The sequence below is a fragment of the Dermacentor variabilis genome, chromosome 6 (assembly GCF_050947875.1).
Source record: "Dermacentor variabilis isolate Ectoservices chromosome 6, ASM5094787v1, whole genome shotgun sequence".
Lineage (NCBI taxonomy): Eukaryota > Metazoa > Arthropoda > Arachnida > Ixodida > Ixodidae > Dermacentor > Dermacentor variabilis.
The window spans coordinates 190,586,669-190,607,354 of NC_134573.1; the positions used below are offsets into that span (position 1 = coordinate 190,586,669).

The 20,686-nt window shown below is 47.2% G+C and overlaps 1 long non-coding RNA gene across 1 annotated transcript in view; it reads left to right on the top strand.

Annotated features, from left to right (window-relative positions):
* Positions 1–12,204: 12,204 nt before the first annotated feature.
* Positions 12,205–20,686, top strand: part of LOC142586002 (uncharacterized) — a 39,888-nt gene continuing 31,406 nt past the window's right edge. The window contains exon 1 of the long non-coding RNA XR_012829173.1: positions 12,205–12,441. This is a non-coding gene — a long non-coding RNA (uncharacterized LOC142586002). The remainder of the gene's footprint in view (positions 12,442–20,686) is intronic.

Consider the following 20,686-nt stretch of genomic DNA (forward strand, 5'->3'; position numbering starts at 1 on the left):
GGCCCCTATTCTAAAACTCCCTATTATGTCGTCTCGGCACCCCAGAAGTGCGTCACGGATGAACTCAACCGCCGTCGACTGCCTTCCTTGCGTATACGTGACTGAGTGGGAGACACACACGAAAGGAACACGGGGCTTCATGAGTCAGTCAACAGCAGCAGGTTTACGGGTCACGATCAAAAGCGCACTGCTGCTGTTAGAGTACCTGACTTTGAAAATAGGTTACAAATACCTTATGACTTCCAGGCTCAACCAAGACCCGCTGGAGAGCACTTTTGGTATAGTGCGGCAGTGCAGCGGCAATAATGACCACCCTACACCGCAGCAGTTCCTAGACACAATGTCCTGCATCAGCTTCTCCAACCTTGTGCGCTCGCCAGACAAGGGCAATGTAGGGCCCAACACGGTTCAAGCTCTCTTGTCTCCCAAAATGCTCCCTCGATCCTCGCCTCAGAAGCCGAGCATCGCACATGAACTTGCAAGCATTCCATTTGTAGGCAACGAAGAACTGCTCAACGATTTGTTAGAAGACGAGAACGACCATGCAGCTTATATCTCAGCCAGGAGTGACCGCAGGCTGGTGCACTACATCGGCGGGTATGTGGCACGAAAATGCGTCTTGCCAGTGAAGTGTACCGCTTGTGAAAGGCACTTGCTCGTTTCTCAAGAAGACGCAGGCAGCACCGTCGCCGAGCTCACCCTGCAGTGCGATTACGGTGGCCTTTTGTACCCGTCGTCAAGTTTGTTTGAATTTATAGCCTTTTTGGAGGACACGTTCACAGACTGTTTTAGCGCACGCCGCGTGCACTACAACAGTATTCTTGATTTGGTGGAAATTCTAAAAGGCAACAAAGTCAAGCTAGTGGGGTGTGAAGACCACTGCGTTCAGCTGACTGAGCGGATCATGGGTTTCTATCTGCTAACGAGGTTGCGCTTCTACGTCAAAGCCTTGAACCGTGCACGACCGTCTAGGCGTAGATCTGCGCAAGAGAGAAAGCAGAGCAGGTGCTCATAATTGAGCCAGCCCTGGCTCTATATCATTAATTCATGCAGTATGCAAATCAGACTTGCACACATCCCAGAAGAAAATTCATCGATCACAATTACTTCATTCGAAAATGGTATTGATCGCGGTTACCAATTACGGCCCCACAAAAGTTATTGAGGAATTACTCAAAATAATTTCGCGTTGTCGTGACGACGTATAATAACATATACTCAAAAATCCTGACATCAAAACATTAATGCTTTATTGGCCGAACCTGTGCCCAGCAAAACAAGTGGCACTCAAAGCACAAAGACAGCGGTGAGCACATTCGGCGATCATCGAAATCTAATCTGCGAGTCAAGCGCGTCGGCTTTTACATATGACGCGTCGAAAATTACGGCCGTAATTGCTGGTGTCCACGTGCCTTCCAAAAACTGCTACACAATTCGTGTCGCGCATGCAGTCTGCTTATACAAGGCTTGGCGAGAACACGCACAGCAGATAGAATCCACGCTAACATTCGTGTAAGTTCGACTTCGCGCAGGCGCGTCTAACGCTGAGCGACAACATTAATTTGTTAGCGGGTGAAATGCAGTCTCCGAGATAAGGATAAATGAGCACACGTGTCACAATTGATTGCCTCTACATTACTTTCCTTCGAACTTTTATTATATACTAAACAAACCGACCAGCTGGCTTGCCAGTTTCAGTGCGTCCTCTGCGGCTCATTGACACACATTGGGTAACTTCACTAGCAATACTGATTTTCGAAAATTTCGCCGGTCATCGTTTCTTGTTTTTGTAGTGAAGGCATGTACAGCGACGTTGAAAACTCATTCGATGTGCGCACGGGAAGGCAGGGCGGTAAAGTTGTAATGAAGGGATAACTTACGCACAAGATTGATCGTTATACTGGATCCAGCATCTAGATTCCAATCAATGAATGGTAGCGCTTCATTGCTGATGTGACTTAGAAAAGACGCGCCTGGTTAGCCCAAAGAAACGTTGACAAAACTCGCCCTTATGTGATTTCCGGGTATAATTTAATTAGGCGACATATCCTATACAAGTGTTCGATCGTCGCTCACCAACATCGGTTGAATTCGTTGGCCGTCATCTGGTAGAGTGTTCAGATGAGGAAACGAATACTTCATGAGCTCCCGGGTTTCCGTACCTGAACATTCACATCCGAGAGGCAGATGCGCACGCTCTAGGTCTGAATTCTACTGCATTTCCCGGCAAATTTGCTCAGGCTAATTCTCAATGTCGCGTCAAATGTCAGAGCTAGCTCGTCTTGTCAGTAAAATGACTCTTTACTATTGATTATTAATTTACAGTGAGATTTACTAAGTATATACAAAGTAATCATGAAATTACAAATTTACCAGAAATTTCATTGATTATAATTAATTACTACAATTAATTACTTAAGTGTAACTAGTTACGTACAAGTCTGACGCAAATGCAGATAAAGCAAATGTCTGTTTCCTTGAGCTCCGTCGGCAGTGTTTCTAGTTGCGCGCCAGCTTTCCATTCATTTGATCGCGATTTCTTTCCATTCAGACTGCGCTAATTCATTCTCTTTGGGACACGCTCTCAACCATACGCGCGCCTGTGCGCGGGGACACGAATCAACTATATATTGACCTTTGGCAACACATCAAGCACCGGCGAAACATTTCCAGCCTGTTTTCCGCTTGCTTATCTTCTTCATCCATGCCTGTCTCTTGATATGCTGAAGTTTCCGGTCTCTCTGCTTAGAGCGCTCATTCTTGCATCCACCGCAGTGCTTTCAACAGCCACTTCATATGCTGCGTCAACGCGCGTTCTCATACGTACATACACTGAATGCACCCCAAGAGAAGTCTCCCATCGCTGATGGTATGCAAGAAGCATGCACTCCGGTAAATATCTTGAAAAGACAAAGTATTACGCCAATAAAGAAGGTTGTTCAAGAAATGTAGTCTTCTCTTGTTATTTAATTAAACCTAGCTCTACGTATAGATCTCATTTACATGCACTTTGCTCATGAAAACTACCATGTCCACAGTTTTGTTTACAGTTGGCAAGAATGAAAGCACAGGCACAATATCGCTTCTTTAGTGGTATTCGAACCTGCGCCGTTTCGCGGTCACCGAACGTCGGCTACTACAGCCCGTTTCTCCCTTTTGCGTCGATGGCTTCGGGTAGCACAGCCAGCGAAGCAAGCGGAGCCCGTCGAGCCGGCGTCGGCAGGCTTGTGTATGCGTACGGGTCTCGGAGGCTATGTTTTATTTGAGATAGTTTTGTCCATTCCCGTGAGGTGGCGCTGCAGTAATTATCGTTCAACGTTAAAAAAAAATTATTTTGTTATTATTCCTGCATGTTATGGTTGGCTCTTTGTTGCATTAGATGGCAACGGAAGTAAGAATTAAGCAGCCGTATAGATAATATAAACATCAACGCATGAGGTATTAAAAAAAAGATAAAAATACTACGCCTTGCTGAGATTCGAACCCAGGTCTTTTGCGTGGGAAGCAGACATTCTACCTCTGCACCAGGCCGCGTGAGTGCTACCGATCGCAGCGCCCCCAGCGGCGTTACGGTCGTTTGGCTTCACTTTTGGAACCTCGTTCTGGGCACTCTCAAATTCTAGGTCACTCTAAAGGCGCCAATACACTCCGACGTAACGCGCGCGCGCGCGCGCGCTCGTCATGGCGACGTTACGTTGGCGAAAACACGACCCCCTACAGTCCGGCGGCATCTGGCGCCGACGCGACCGGCGGCATTCGGCGCGCTCGGACGTCGTCCGGCGCCGAATGCAACCGACTGCATTTCGCGCCGACCACGCCGAGCAAGTCAGCGCCTAGCGCCCTCTCTCGTCGAGGTAGAGACTCACTACTCGGCCGCAGCCAATGACAGTGTGGCTGGCATGTGACGTTCTCTGACGTTCCCTCCACGGAGGCGGCACTGGCTGGCCGGTTTCTCGCAGTCCTTTTTTTTTTTTCCTTGCCTGCTGCAGTTTGTTTCCGACACGAAATAGTTACCACTTCAGTAAAATTATCTCGAACGTGTGCCTGTTATGCAAAGCAGCGCCTAATACACTAGCACCAAGCTACTGGCGAGATCGGGAGCCGCGACGTGTGGGCATTTCACGGGCAGACAGCACACACCTACCGTCTGAGCGAGGCTGCTCGCTTCGCTTGTACGTTTGCCCTTCGCAACGACTGCGTCTAGTAAACCATTGTATTTAATTACGGGCGACCTAAATGTAAAGTGTTAATTGTTTTATCAAAAATAAGCGCTCTTTGACGAGCTCGCGTTGGATCGCCACCGCCGTCGGCCGCAGCGTCCGTCTAGCTAGGCCTACCGGCCCTATCACTGGTTGTTGGCGGAGCCGTCAGTAGACAACGCGCCGTCGTGAAGTGTTCCGTCACTCGCAGGGGCATAATTTTATTGACAGTATTCGCGTAAAGCAAAGCAGTGTTGTGCAGAGTTGTTTGTATTGTGTTTTTCGGTGTGGATATGAAGTGAAGCTGGGGGGCTGTATCTGGGCGGAGCTTACGCGCCGCTCAATCTTTCGGATGCACGCACCGTGTGCCCCGAATCGTAGTACGCCGCACGTCGGATCGGACGCCGAATCGTACCGTGTGTCTCCTGCTTAATTTCGTCTTGCGGAATGTGTCTGCATCCGTGCCAACGCCGAGCAACAGTCCGGCCCGCGGTCGCTACCGACTGAGAAGCGCGCGAAAGATTTGTTTCGATGTTCCACGACAGGCGCCACGGAGCGGCGCGGTGTACTGCGCATGCGCTACTACAGCTGCAGCAGGGGCGCGGCGTTGTACTGTAGGGGGCGGATTTACGCCTGACGCGGCGTAGCCGACCTGCCGTGACGTAGCGCAACCACCGCGCGCGCGCGCGCCGGGTCACGTCGAAGTGTATTGGCGCCTTAACGCAACGCACCCGTTCGAACCACCGGGTACGCGCAACGCCGGCCTTCAGTCTGTCACAATGATTCATTTTCTACTAAAACAGCTCGTAAAAAGCTGTTTTAGCTTTATTATTATGCGAAAACATCTTTTGTTTAACTATGAATACTTCTTATTGCGTGTACGACTATCTGTTATGTAAAAAAGTATCAGCGGCCCGCTAAAGTTGGAGGACAGACGACAAGGTTCGAGCTCGCTTTGAAACAGTTGGTCGTCTGTTCTTGCTTTTCTTCGCTTGGTCATGCAGTGTGGATGAGTAAAGATGTAATATGCGTGAATGGAAACATTTCATTAAGATTTTACTTTGAGAACGCGTTATTTATGTAGCCATATCCACGTTTCAGACGAAGCCCCTTACAACACCAGCCAACAAGAGCCTCGCAGACATAGATTCTCACTATAACACCTAGAGGGTAATCTGGCGCCACCGTCTATGGGAGTTTCTTAAGGGGGCACCGTGCTACAGTGGCTAACCGTGCCGTCATGGGAATGACGGTATATGTGTCTGCGAGGCTCGTGTTGGCTGGTGTTGTAAGAGGCTTCGTCTAAAACGTGAATATGGCTACGCAAATAACGCGCTCTCAAAGTAAAATCTTCATAAAATGTTTCCATTCACGCATATTACATCTTTACTCACCCACGATGCATTACCAAGCGAAGAAAAGCAAGAACAGACGACCAACTGTTTCAAAGCGAGCGCGAACCTTGTCGTCTGTCCTCCAACTTTAGCGGCCCGCTGATACTTTTTACGTAACATGTAGGCGTACACACAATGACAAGTTCTCATAGTTAAACAAAACATGTTTTCGCGTAATAATAAAGCTAAAACAGCTTTTCACGTGCTGTTCTAGTAGAAAATGAATCGTTGTGACAGACGGAACGGTGTTTGTCAAGCGCGTCTTCAAGGTGTCCTGTGTCTACGAGAACGATGCCAATCCGAATACACAATATACCGGCATTCCGATGCATACCACAGCGCAGCAGCGCCAGATTTCCCTCTAGGTAATGCAGTGAGAAACTCTATGCTCGCAGACACATACCGTCATTCCCATGACGGCACGGTACCCCCTTAAGAAACTCCCGTAGACGGTGGCGCCAGATTTCCCTCTAGGTATTATAGTGAGAAACTCTATGGGGCCACGCGTGTGGAAAAGCTTTGCGAGGGCGCTGCGAAAGAACTGGATGCATGGTTCAAATCACGACCTACTGGAACTCCAGACCTGCACAGATATTCGGCTTCTATGGGAGCAGCTTGCGCCCACTTTCGTTCAACCGACGGCCGTAGGTGGCGCTTTTATAACCTGTTCGTCTGCTACGCGGTGGGCGGCTGTGCGGCGTTGTAATTAGTACGGCAGCTGTTGTGTTGTGACGAACTGCTTTTCTAGTTGATGATTTTTGCTAACACAATGACAGTGATGTCACAAGGCTTTGATCGGTCACTTGGCTTCAAAAGTTGACTGCCCGAACCTAAAATATGTCGGAGCGTGTAGTCCACTGCTCTCTAAAATAGCGTTAAATAGCCGCTCCTATTGCCTTTTTCAAGCAGATTATTGTAAATCACATTGTGTATAGAGTTCGCAAACTACACAACAGTTTCATTGTACACGTTGTAAAATTCGCTTCTGCGCTCTTTAGAAACTTGAAATCACCGTAATGTTCGACGACAGAACGATTACCACTCATTTTAACTCTTAAAAGTTGTCCGTGAACGCGTCGAGTTCAAAAAGTGAATTACGCACACAGCTTCACTGCGTATGTATCTTAAGCACCACCGTTATGCTGCCGCCGTACTACGCAGAAAAGCTAGCTTTACAGTTTGAAAAGAGTTCCGTGAGACGATTTAAGGCTTGCAGTGCAGCACGTTTTATAGCACTGGGATCGCTTAATTTTTTGTAAGCTTTCTACTGAGCTAAACATCCAACGACAATAAAAACAAGGTATCCTCACCTTTCTTTGAAACAGAATCGATCAACCTATTGCACATATCGGGCGGAGGACTTATACTCGTGAATACCTTTACTATATATACTTTTACCAGGTCTTCTGCTTTCACTACGGCACACAGCAGTAAATCCTAATGTCATCTACGACACTAGGCTATCTGTAAACAACTAAAAAAAAAAACTAGATTATGCTATGAATCTTTTAAAGACAATTTTTCCAGTCTCCTACGGAGGCTAGGAAAGGGAAATTTATGCCGTCGATCTAGCATTGCAGCTGCCACCTATGCTCGTTGTTTACATTTCTTGCACCGCTCCTTCTCTTGTAGTTTCACTATTCAAACGCAAAGCATTCGCAAATATGTTTTCTTTTGTATATTTGTGAATTTATTCATTTACCGCCAATAGAAGGGCTTTGTGCCTGCCGAAATGGTAAGACAAGCGCTGAACAGATCGCAGAAGCAGACGACAGCGAACAGGTTATAACTAGCGCCACTCTGCTCATACGTCCTTTCCCTAACGGCGAAAGGGGCGAACTAGACCAGGCGTGCTGGAGGAGGGAGATCTGTGCAGGTCTGGAGTTCAGTAGGTCGTTGTTCAAATACTGGTGCAAGCAAAATTAAAAGGTGAAAGTGAACGTTGGTTGTCAGAAATACGTGAGAAAAAGAAGGCCGCACCTAGAATATTTTGGAATCACATAAAATTATTAGGCAGGAAGTCAGCAACAATACAACAACATATCCTAGACGAAGATGAAAACATACTAGACTGGATTCTATGGAGAAGCGGCGGTAAATTACATCCAAAAAGTAACAGCCGAATCTTTCCAAGGCAAGGACGAGGTTGTATTTGAAGAAAAAAAGAGCATGAAAGAGACCCAAGTGGAAAAGGAGCTGGTGCTGACAAATTTAGACTGGAAGAAAGCGGAAGAAGCGCACAGCCACAGGCACAGCCGCAAAATGGAACGCACTTGGTGCGGCCCGTCGCGTCAGCCGAGAGAGGCGTGACGCGCCTAGTTCCCATCGCCACCGCTGCAGCGCTACTGCTCCGGGACAGTTGCGTTGACTCACAAGAAAGAGCGTTGACTCACAATGGCGGAAAAGAACTAGGAAGCTAACCAGTAAGTATGTCAGACACGAGGACGAAGAAAGACAGAGCATTAAACGACAGGTTAAGAATGCGGAAGGTAAAAATTGGATAAATTCAATGGAAAAGAAGCATAGTGTGGAACTATATCGATACTGGAAACAGCAGATCAGAAAGGAAGCGTTTTATGATAACTCAAGAGGCAGTGCCCTACTCTTAGAAGCTAGATCAGGATGTCTTAGAACGCGGAGCTATAAAAAGAAATTTAACGAAGGAGAAGACACATGTACTGTGTGTGGTAAAAAAATTGGAGGACGCTTAAGCTTCGCCTTCAAGAGTGGAACGCCGCAGCGTTCCCGTCGACCCGCCAAGGGGTGTAAGACAATGGGCTACAGCGCAGCGACTACGCGCCCCGCATCGGACGCGGTGAGCCTCGAGCAACGCAGCGTTCGGCGCGACAACGAAATGTGCGCCTGAGCAAGCGACGCACGCCTGAGCCTTGGAAACAGCTTGTTTCTAAGGCAACACCGCGTTCACTAGAGCATTGACTAGAGGCGCTTTTGTACCGCTTTGAAGGATCGAGCTGGTGGCTCAGTGGTAACGTCTCCGTCTCACACTTTGGAGACCCTGGTTCGATTCCCACCCAGCCCATCTTGGAAGTTGCTTTTTATTTATGAAGTGCCTGCCGTGATTTATCGCTCACGGCCAACGCCGCGGACGCCGACGACACCGGCTTTTCTGCGACACGAGCTCCTTATTAACGCTATCGCGTTAATATGTAGAAACAATGGAACACCTCATACAAAATAGTGATGGTATCAATCCCGATGTCGATGCGGCCAGAGTCACCCTTCCTGAGGCCCTATATGGTTCAGAGATAATGATAGTCATGCAAATAAATATGCGGTGGAAATTAGCAAAAGGCGATTGGAGCATTGGTGGCTCAAAAGCAGAGAAGTGACATAAGGTTAAAAGGGTAGGAAGACGTATTTAAAGAAAATCGAGAAATTCAATAACACACAACACAGAAAAAAATTAAAGGCAAAATAAAAATCTGAGCATGGTGGCAACTGCCATCGCCCCGTTTCACAAAGGACGCTCCTACCTTCCATCCATCCACCATCCGTTGCGGGGGGGAGAGCTGTGCTCTCCGCCCGCCGCGACCGCCGCGCGGTCAGGGCTTCATTTGTTCCAATAAAGAGCTGTGAAGCGGTGTTTCACAAAATATGAATGGTAATTGATATGAAGTGCTGTGCCACATGTGTCAAACATGATTCATTCTTTTTATGTTACGTCATAGACAAGCAGCCTATATATATAGTTCGCTGTCACTGAAATAAATGAGTGCGGTACGTGCTCTTGGATCGTCTCCGTCACTCTGCCACCCGCTACAACAGTGGCGACGAGGATGGGATCACCCCGCGGAACCCCCGCCACAAACAGTGGCGTCTCGGAAGCGCTGCGAGTCCTGCTGGGTACTGAAAGCAATCGAGTCTACGGAGCATCGGCGGTCATGGCCCTGGCTACGAACCTCGGTACCCCAAGTTTAGACGAAAATCAAGATAAGTGGGATATTTACTTGACTCGACTGGCGGCATTTTTTGAAGCAAATGAAATTAAGACAGATGATAAGAAAAGGGCGCTCTTAGTTTCGACACTGTCAACGAAGACGGTAGGCATTCTTGCTGGACACTGCGCCCCCCAGAAAGTAAACGGCTTGAGTTACAAGGACGCACTTACCATCCTAAATAACCACTATGCGCCGAAGACTAATGAGGTTGCCGCAAGTTACAAGTTCTTTACAAGGGATCAGGCTGCAAGCGAATCTGTCCGGGACTATCGAGCTACGCAAGCTTGCGGATAATTGTCACTTCGGCACTAGTTTGGACCGTATGTTACGGGACCGCATTGTTTGTGGCATCCGGAATCGGGCGGTGCAGCAGACGCTGCTTGAAAAAACTGAGCTCACACTTGCCCAAGCTGAAACCATTGCCATAGCGGCAAAGACAGCCGCACTCGAAGTAAGCGCCATGACCAGACCTGATAATGAGGCAGCGGTGTGCACTGTAGCGAGTAAATCGCGCCGATATCAGACCTTCACCAAGGATAAGCAAAGCCATACTGAGTGCGCACGCTGCGGAAACTACGATCACGAAGCAAGCGACTGTCCGCACAAAAAGGAGCAGTGTTTTCGCTGTCGAAAGGCTGGTCATTTCGCAAGAAAATGCCGCTCCCAGCCGGGGCTCCGGGCTGGTCGTAGGCGCGATGGCATCGCTAACGCAGTTCATTATGAAAGTGCTGTATCCGAAACGGAGGAAGGCGATATTTCATCAGTCTTCACATTGCAGGAATCACGGGAAAAGAAATCTTTGCTCCAGGCTTCCCGCAGTTATCCACTGGGGTGGCGTGCCCTTGAACATGATTATTGACACGGGATCACCGTTTTCTATCATTCCGCAGGAGGTGTATCTAAACACCGTCTGAGTTGGCCACGCTTATCGAAATGCAAACACACGCTCGGCTGTTACTTGGGCAAGCTACCCATTGTCGGTGAACTGCACCTTGAAGCCCATTTTGCGGGGCAGACTGTACCTGCCACATTGATAGTTATAGGCTGCTCGGGTCCCAGCCTTTGCGGAAGGGGCTTAATCCAAGCGTTCTCGCTTTTGCCGTCCGGGTTTCTCGCTACGGTTCAATCGACGTCAGCAGATCCTGACAGCCTCAGGACCGAGTTTCCTGCCCTTTTTGAGCCAGGACTGGGAAACATTCAGGGGCCACCTGTGAAATTCCACATTCGAGAAGGCGCCCAACCGAAGTTCCACAAGGCCCGGTCAATTCCTTATGCTCTTCGTGAAAAAGTGGAAACTGAGCTGGACCGTTTAGTAGAGCAAGGCATATTATCGCCCATAGCACATTCTGAGTGGGCGGCGCCAATCGTACCAGTACTGAAAAAAGATGGTTCCCTTCGCATCTGCGGCGATTTCAAAACCACAATCAATGCTGCGTGCATAACTGAGCAGTACCCTTTACCAAACATTGTAGACATTTTCGCGTCGCTACGTGGGGGATCATTTTTCACAACACTGGACCTTAACGATGCATATAACAAACTCCCATTGGATGAGGAGGCGAGGAAGTTGGCCGTGATAAACACTCACAAGGGATTGTTCTGCTATAACCGTCTTCCGTTTGGAGTTGCCTCGGCTCCCGCGATTTTTCAGCGGCGCATGGAAACGGTCCTGGCCGGTCTTCTAGCTGTGCAGGTGTATTTGGATGATGTATTGATAGTGGAACGTCAAGACGATAATGGCTCAGTGCTTCGGGACGTTTTGCGCAGGCTTCAAGAAAATGGTATCAAACTGAAGGCCGAGAAATGCCATTTTCGTGAAGATTCAATCGTCTACCTGGGCCATCGCATTGACAAAGACGGCTTGCATCCGCTTGAGAAGAACCTAGCAGCAATACGCGACTCGCCACGGCCTACGAATGTGAGCGAACTGCGCTCGTTTTTGGGTCTGTTGACTTATTATCACCGGTTCTTGCCACACATGTCAACGATGCTGGCCCCGTTGTATCTTCTGCTTGAAAAAGAGCATAAATGGCACTGGGGAACGGCGCAGAAAAATTCGTATCTCAAGGCTAAACAAACACTTCTGAGTTCGCCTGTTCTGACGTATTTCGATCCCAACCAACCAGTGCGCTTGGAATGCGATGCATCACCTTCGGGTTTAGGTGCCGTAATCTCGCACCGAATTGGAAAAGTAGATAAGCCCATTGCCTTCCGTTCACGCACATTAACACACGCCGAAAAGAATTATTCTCAGCTCGAGAAGCAAGCGCTCGCACTGGTATTCGGAGTAACAAAGTTTCGAGAGTACACCTGCTGCGCGGCGAGTTTGTATTGGTCACGGACCACCAACCACTGGTGGGACTTCTACGAGAAGATCGACCTGTGCCCCCAATGGCGTCGGCACGTATTCAGAGATGGGCTTTGTTTCTATGCCAATATAGCTACCGCATCGCTACCGTGTAAGGCCGGCAAGGAAAACGCCAACGCGGAGGCACTCAGCCGCTTGCACGTGCCGATAACGGACGTTTGTCGATCGGGCACCTTACCAGAATACGTGTTGTCTTCAGAGACCCTTGACAGCTCGTTCGTGCCAGCGGATGCCATACGGGCGCTGACGAATGGAGATGAAAACCTTAGCGTTGTGCAGCACTTTGTACTGAATGGATGGCCTAAACGCTTGTCACCGTGTCACAATCACCTACAACCTTATTTTTGCAGAAGACTGGAGCTGTCAAGCGTAGGAGGCCTGCTCTAGCTACTGGGGTCATCGCATCGTCGTACCCCGCAAAGTGCGAGTCTCCATGCTCGTTGAGCTACATCGGTCACACCAGGGTGCATCTGCGATGAAAAGACTGGCTCGGACGCTGTTCTGGTGGCCTGGGTTGAATGGTGAGATCGAAAGCCTTGTACGTTCGTGCATCTCATGTGTACAAGCTCAGCCAATGCCCCATCGACAGGTTCCTATCTGTTGGCCAGAAACGGGCACCAAATGGTCAAGGCTTCACATTGATTACGCCGGACCGATAGAGGGACGCATGCTGTTATTTTATTTATTTACAAAATACTGCAGACCGGATCGGTCCAAGCAGGAGAGGGTACATACATTTGTTAGTAAGCACTGTGCCTTAGGATCAGCAACAATTGGGAAGCTATAATTTACATCCAGAAAATATAATAACAAAACTAAACAAGGTTACAAAGCAAATACAATTTGTGAGAGTGCGTGCCCCAAACACAGGTACATAGACAAAAAAAGCACAGTATGCACAGTTAATAAGTAATCATTTCTAACTATACACATAGATACTTATATACAGGCTCTCAAGAAGTTGAAGAAAGGAGAGGTGAGTCATGAGGCAGGGAATTCCAGTCGGATATTGTTTTAGGGAAAAATGAATGTTTGAAGAAATTCGTGCGGGCAAATATTGGCTTGATGTTATGGCTATGTTTATGTCGTGAGGGTCTGGTTGTGTCCCTTTCGAAGTAATCCTGTGGCTGAATGCCTAATTTTTGAAAATACAAGGAGTGAAAAAGGCGCAGCCGGGCAGCCTTTCTTCTTTCAGCCAATGGCTCAAGGGCTGCCTGATGTAATATGGCGGACGGAGAGTCCCTTCGCTTATAGCGGTTATATATAAACCTTACTACTAATCTCTGGATTTTTTCTAGTTTATCTATGTTGATTGTGGTGTGTGGGTCCCATACTATGCTGGCGTATTTAAGAGTAGGTCTAACAATTGATTTGTAAGCTTGAAGTCTAAGTACGCTTGAAGAATTGCCTAATTTATATTTTAAGAAACCTAGCTTTTTCCTTGCAGAGGAGCAGATGTTGGAGATATGGGATGACCATTTAAGATCAGATGCTAAAGTCACGCCCAGGTATCTGTATTCTTCCACTTGACTAATTATGTTGTCCCCAATGCCATATGTAAATTTCATTTTGTTGATCTGATTCGTAGCACATAAGTAAACGGTTTTATCATAATTAATTGTCATATCCCACTTATTACCCCAGTCTGCAAGGAGCTGTAAGTTCGAATTTAGGACAAGTTGATCGGATACAGAATGAATGCTTTTGAAGATAATGCAGTCATCGGCGAATAGCCTGGCCGACGTGCTTAGTTCCAGAATACCTAACAGGTCGTTAATATATATATTAAATAAAACAGGCCCCAACACTGAGCCCTGAGGAACACCAGAGTGAACATCTAAGAAGCGGGAGCAGTTGCCATCAATTTCCACATATTGTTTTCTATTTTGTAAATATGACGTAACCCAAGCGATGATACAGGAAGGGATACCCATTTCTTTCATTATGGGCTAGACTAGTTTTGAAGTGAGGGAAGCTCGCAGTAAAATTGAGTATGAAGAACGGCTGAGGAATATGGAAGAAAGTAAATGGGCTGGGAGAGTGTTAAGGTATCTGTACAGGCAAAACATTGATTCACAGTGGAGGAAAAGAACTAGGAAGCTTACCAGCAAGCATGTGGCCTGTAGGGTGGGCAACACAGCAACAAAGACGGTCAAGCGGAATGTAAGAGAGGCTGAGATAATCTCGTGGGTGGCGGCAATGGAAAGGAAACCTGCCATGAGTAACTACTTAAGAGGAAAAGACGAAATCAGGAAAGAAACAATTTATGACAACTCAAAGGGAAGCTCATTACTTTTCATGGCGAGATTGGGATGGGTCGCGGGATCGAATCCCGGCCACGGTGGCCGCATTTCGATGGGGGCTAAATGCGAAAACACCCGTGTGCTTAGATTTAGGCGCACGTTAAAGAACCCCAGGTGGTCAAAATTTCCGGAGTCCTCCACTACGGCGTGCCTCATAATCAGAAAGTGGTTTTGGCACGTAAAACCTCAAATATTATTATTATTATTAGAGATTGGGATGCCTTAGAACACGCACCTATAAAGCGAGATATAAGAAGGAACAAGAAGCACGTGCTTGTTTCGGTAAAGCTAGGGAAACTATGGAGCATGTTTTATTATAATGTGAACACGTCTACCCAGCGGTCGATTTAGGCACCACTGGCCTCCTTGAAGCCCTTGGGTTCAGCGGGAGCAGTGGAAAAGTAAACATGTCCGCAATTAGCGGCGAGAATTAGAAGTGGTGCCCTCTCACGAGTGACGTCATGGCCAGGACGCCGCTCACTGCGGCTCGCTCGGCTGCCAGAGTGCTCGTTCCCTTCGTGTATGCTTGGTGTATGAGGTATTATCAAGCTGTACAAGGGATTCTTCTAAATGATGCGAAATTTGAAAGGCATCAGGAGAGTCATAATTTTTTACAATGATATACTTGGTGGTGCGCAACTGTGATAGAGTGGGAAGCGGACATATGAAGTACACTATTTTGTGGTTGGAGATCCCTTCGAATCAAATTACAGCCACGGCAGCCAGATTTCTGTGGGGGTGAAATGCAAAAACGCCCGCGTGCCGTGCTTTGGGCATACTTTAAAGATGTCCAGCTGGTCCAAGTTAATCCGGAGTTCCCCACTACAGCAGACCTCACTCATATTGTGCTTTTGGCACGCAAAACTCCAGAATGTAATATTAATTTAGAGATCTTTTTGTTGACTTCAGATTTATTGTAAGAGACGCCAGCAGACCACAACACAAGATCAAGAATTGATGTTGCAGAATCGATAACCCTTGTAGGGAGAGAAACAGTTTGGATATGGTTATGTGCTAGTAATATATCAGCAGGGCTTCAGAACATTTAGTGTCCATTAAGCCCCATGACATTGAATACCAGTCGGCATGAAGTAAGTTGAATCCCTGCCAGCAATAATATTTCGGTTTTCACAACTGTTCAAGTAACATACAATTAGAGTGAAAAATCTGGACAAGCCCTGGGTGGTCTGTAGGCTCCCCCGACGAAATTTTCATTACCTGACAATGTTGCCTTAAAGAAAGTACTTTCATGCTCAGAGCTAACAGCGTGTAATGGCAAACATGTCAGTTATGTTTTCCAAAATAGCCGCGCTTGTCAGACGATCCTTACGATAGCAGTTATATGTAGGCCAAACCACACAATTATTATTTATGTACGCAGTCAGGTTTCTGTAATTAGCATCACATAAAGACCGTATGATAGGAGCACATGCTTTAGTTAGTTCGTCATGTTTGTTGCATAAGCTTTGCTTGTTGAGACAAGGAAGCCAAAAAAGCTTTCTTTTGCACACTTTTAGTATTGCTATTAAGTCCATCTTCATGTGATGTTTCTGAATTGGTATTTTGGACATGCTGCACTGATCGATAGGTCCTGCAGAAGGTGTAAGAGCTGGAGTTTAAACAATCCCACCGCTGGCAACCAGTCCCAGTCGTAAGGTTTAGAAGTAGCTGAAGGGGTGAACTTCCCATTGCTGGCTACCAGTTGTGCGAATTGTAGTCGGGCATGAAATAAGTGGTAGCTGGCCCATATGCCGTCGTCCAATTCACCCATGCTTGGGACAGGGTTGTAGAGAGGAACTTGCTCTAATCGAGAACTAGAGGTACGGAATTTATTTACAGTATTTACATTACGACAGGAGATACATTTCAACAGTCTAGCATGACTCCCAAATGGAGCATGAAAGGTGAAGCACACAGCACCGAGCACACGAACACGACCAGCAGCCGACAAACTGCTGCTTAAAAACCCTCTGTCCGCCCTAGATCCCTACGTGAGGGAAAACTGCTGTCAACCTTCGTCCAATCGGACCAGTCGTTGGAGGCGTAGTCGACCCAACTTTGAGGGGAAGGGCTCACACACTCACATACGCACTTTGGATTCCCAGAACTCACTGAGTTGAGCGAGTCCTTGTAGACAGGTTGCCACGCTTGACCCCAGCGGGCGCCTCTTGATTCCAGAGCTGACTTCTCAGGTAGCCACCACGACTGTCAGCAGGCTGTGACGAATTCTGGGACCCGTGAAAACGCACCACAAAACACCCTTTTCCAGCAACTCTCTTGCTGCAACTAGACCATGAAGGCGACAGCGAATCAAGTAGCAATACTCGGTTCGCCGAACGTGGCTAGCCTTGCTGGTGTCGCCGACTCTCCGAAGGAGGCGCATGGTTGATTAACTTTGCTGTGGTCTCCACTTCTCCGAAAGAGTTGCATGGTCGGTTAACTTTGCTGGCGTCGCCAGTTCTCCGAAGACGAACTGCCCTACGAACTGCGAACTGCCCTCTACTGCATTGTCCAACTGGCACTGCACTTCGGTACACAGACCCGACTCGACGTGGGTGCTCGCATCTGTCGGGTCATCAGTACTCTATATTTCGTTAACAACCTCGTTAACACTACAAGTGACGCACATGTGTGGTAACTGTGCCAATTTATTCACAGCTGGCCTAGCTGTCTCTACAGTGCTCGGTTGGCACAGCACCTCGTCGCTCTCACTCTGCCTTTAATGGCTTCTGTTGCCACTAAGGCATCATTAGCTGCTAGCACTTTGAGTTCACCTATGAATGTGCGACTAATCTCGCAGGTACTACTACTGCTCTCAGCTTTTGACCAAAATCTGCTATCGACTTCCACCCACTTTCGCTGCGTCCAGCCTACATATTTCTCAAGCCTCTGTTGACTTTGTTCGATTTCCTGCTCCAAACCTTGAATCTCTTTATTCAATGCAGCAGTGTACCGCCTCGTTACTTCTGTTAGGCCTTTTTCCTGACAAATTCCTTTCAGTTTCTGCTTAGCTTCTTCCTGTTCTTGCCTAATTGCTTCCTGTTCCCGTTTTCTGCTTATAATTCGGTTACCTAGATGTTCGATGAATTTCAAATCACTGTCACTTTGGAGAATGGTTTTACGAATTTCTGCTTCCTTCAAGTCCTCCTCTATGTCTACCTCGACTTCTTCACACAACCACAACATGTCAGCTCTCGTCAAACACAATAGGACCATGGTCGCTACTTTAAGCTTTGACTCTGCTGTCACACAATACTTGCTGCGATACCCACGCAAATCAGAATACAAGTAAAAGGTCTCAGCGATTCAAAACCACAAACCCAGGGAAATTGAAGCCTGGTAAATCTTGCAGCCAAAACCAAACGCTTACCCACTAAAGTAGCACCATATCAGCAGTCCTTCTCCGCTGTATCCAGTCAGTTGTAAGAGGTGGTCAATCCCAAGTCGCCTCCAACGTGATCGGGATATCGATCAGCGGGCGCCTCTTGATTCCAGAGCCGATTTCTCAGGTAGCCGCCACGACTGTCAGCAGACTGTGACGAATTCTGGGGCCCATAAAAACACACCACAAAACACCCTTTTCCAGCAGCTCTATTGCTGCAAGTAGACCATAAAGGCGACAGCGAATCAAGTAACAATACTCGGTCCGCCGAACATGGCTAGCCTTGCTGGTGTCGCCGACTCTCCGAAGGAGGCGCATGGTTGATTAACTTTGCTGTGGTCTCCACTTCTCCGAAGGAAGTGCATGGTCGGTTAACTTTGCTGGCGTCGCCAGTTCTCCGAAGATCGCCACCCCCGCAGGACGACTGACACAACTGCAGCGGGCCGGGAAAGGTTCGCAGGTCCGTACCCCTGCAAGCCGACCGTAACAAAAGGCACTGTATTGAAGTGGCCATTCACTTGCGTATGGCCTCTCAATGTCGAAGCTGTATGTGCCACTCTAGAAGCTCCTCAAGAGTACACAAGAGGTGTTTCGTTACAAAGGCACGAAGGCAAAGGCGTTAATGGACACAATTTATATTAAAAAAAAATAGCTAAGTATGTATGTGAGCCACTCGTCGTTCACCTTCTTGGACAGTGAACTTGCTTTGCTTGTTTGTTAGATGACCAGGTATGTGTTTGTTCAATGCCAGAGTGCTTTTTGTGTTTTGTGTGTTGAGCGAGGGAGAGAGAGTGGTGGTGGTGACTTGACAATATGATGAGCATGCACAATGGCTAAAAAGGCTGTTCTGATCAATAAAAATGCGACTTGCTAGTCAGCATGCTGTCCTGTCGATTTTGCCTTTTCTTTGTCTTCGCCTTCTGCGCTGTAGGAATAATGGCTCATTAACTCGAAATGGAGCAGCATTAAATGCGAAGTGCAACAACATCGACACAGTGCGAAGAATGGTTTTAAATGTGAGTGCACATTTGCTCAAGCTGGGCCCCGTCAATATGCAGCGATGAGAGAGCAGCGAAATGGGACCGTGTCATTTACAAGTGCAGACAAGTACTTTGAGAAACACTTTGCTCAGGATGAGTTTGATTCTGTGTATGGTGTTTCATAGGCTTTGGTTTCTGTCCTACGCATCTGGCAGTGTTGGATACTCACACATTCACTTCGAGCAAGGTGTTTCCCAGTGAAAACTTGGCTAACATTGTAGTGTGGTCTATACTAAGGCTACTAGAACTAACTCAAGTTTCGCAGCTCCACTGAAAACAAGGGCCCCATGGCGGTCGTGAGAACTAACAGTGCTGTAATCGAATCTCGCTTCCTGATGCAGGCCTTCTTCACTGTGGCTGCCCTTGTGATTGCTTTGTTGCTGCACATTTGTTGCATCCTGCAGAATTTCATTCGGAAGTTTGAGTATTTGGAGCTCGCACTGGTCTGTGAAGGTGTGAAGCCTGGCTTGTGTTCAGCATACCATATGACGACATGTTTTGCTCTGGGTTCAAAAATTCACGCAGAAACTCCTCTAGTAGTTGTCCAAGTACGTTTAGCCATTGTCCCTGCTCATCTTCACACAGCCCAGTGTCATTATCAATGTTATGGAACTTGACCTGACCAGTATGAACCCTTATCAACCCTCGTCGGGTCGTTTGCTTATCATGTTCGATAGCGAACATGATGAGGCAAGTTTAAGATAGAGTTCATTACAGCACTCAAACCCACAATCATTGGTGTTAATTAGACACAATTAATTGAGTCACTCAACCTTTAGTGGGATTCGAACCCACAACCTTTGGTCTTAAGGTGAATTAGGGTTAATTTGCGAAGCTGTTACAAAACCACCACTACATTTGCCGAGGGGAGTATGAAATGCTTTACTGATGGTTCGGATTCTTGTTTTGAGCTTATTACTTATCGAGACATATGCTGTTATGTGTGTTGAATGGGTGATTTCAATGAATGTTTGCACTGTTTGCTTCACATTGCTGAGCGCTTGTAGCCATTGCTTAAGGGGGTATGAGCTATTCATTCTTACGTGACAGACAAATTTCTTGTTGTGTAGGCATAGAAATACTTGCGCGTTTAAAAGTGGCTACAACTCGTCAGCTAAGCACCACATTTAACGTGTAAGCATTCTTTGGCAAGTACCACAGGTCTGCCACACAAAAAATGTAATGCCTTGTATCTGTACAAAAATGTATAATTTGCAAAGACGTTTAATCATTATAGTAATATGAATGTAGATGATTGGCAGCTTTATAAGCGATAAGGAACTATTTAAACAAAGAAAAAATAAACTATGTGAGAGAATACCTATAGGGATACATAGGGCTCCATAGAAAACGCATAGGGAGGCTTATAGTAGGGGTGGGCCAACTTGAAATTTGGGGTTGGGCCAACTGAAGTGTGTAAGTGGGCCAACTTGAAATTTGGGACTGGACAATATCGAAATTTTGGGGTGGGCCATTTTAAATTTGGGAGTGGGCCAGCTTAAAATTTGGGGTTGGGCCAACTTGAAATTTGGACGGGGCTAACTTAAATTTGTGAGTGGGCCAACTTAACATTTGGACGGGGGCCAACTCGAAATTTGGAGGTGGGTCAACTGAAATTTGGATGGGGCTAACTTGAATTTACGGCTGGGCCAACTTTAAATTTGGGGATGGACCACCTTGAAGTTTGGAAGCAGGTGAACCTTAAATTTGGGGGTGGGCCAGCGCACAATACAACTAACTTCCTCCCAGTAAGGGCGTAGCTTATATAGCATGTAAGGGAGCTCTCCAATTGCAGATGGCACGATAATCATTTTTAAAGCTTTTTCATGCTGTCCAGTAGCTTTCTTTCCTTTTTTGCTTTTTCCCTCATTAGCTATCCTGCTTTTATCCCCCTCCCACATAATCGATTATGAGCTGCCTTATCTGGCTGAGACATCCAGTCACAATTGATGTCGGAGTAGCTTTGCAGCATAGCATGCATAGCTGTTAAAACTGAAGCGTACACGTCGCCCTTGGGGTTCGTATTGCGCTTGCAAAGCTG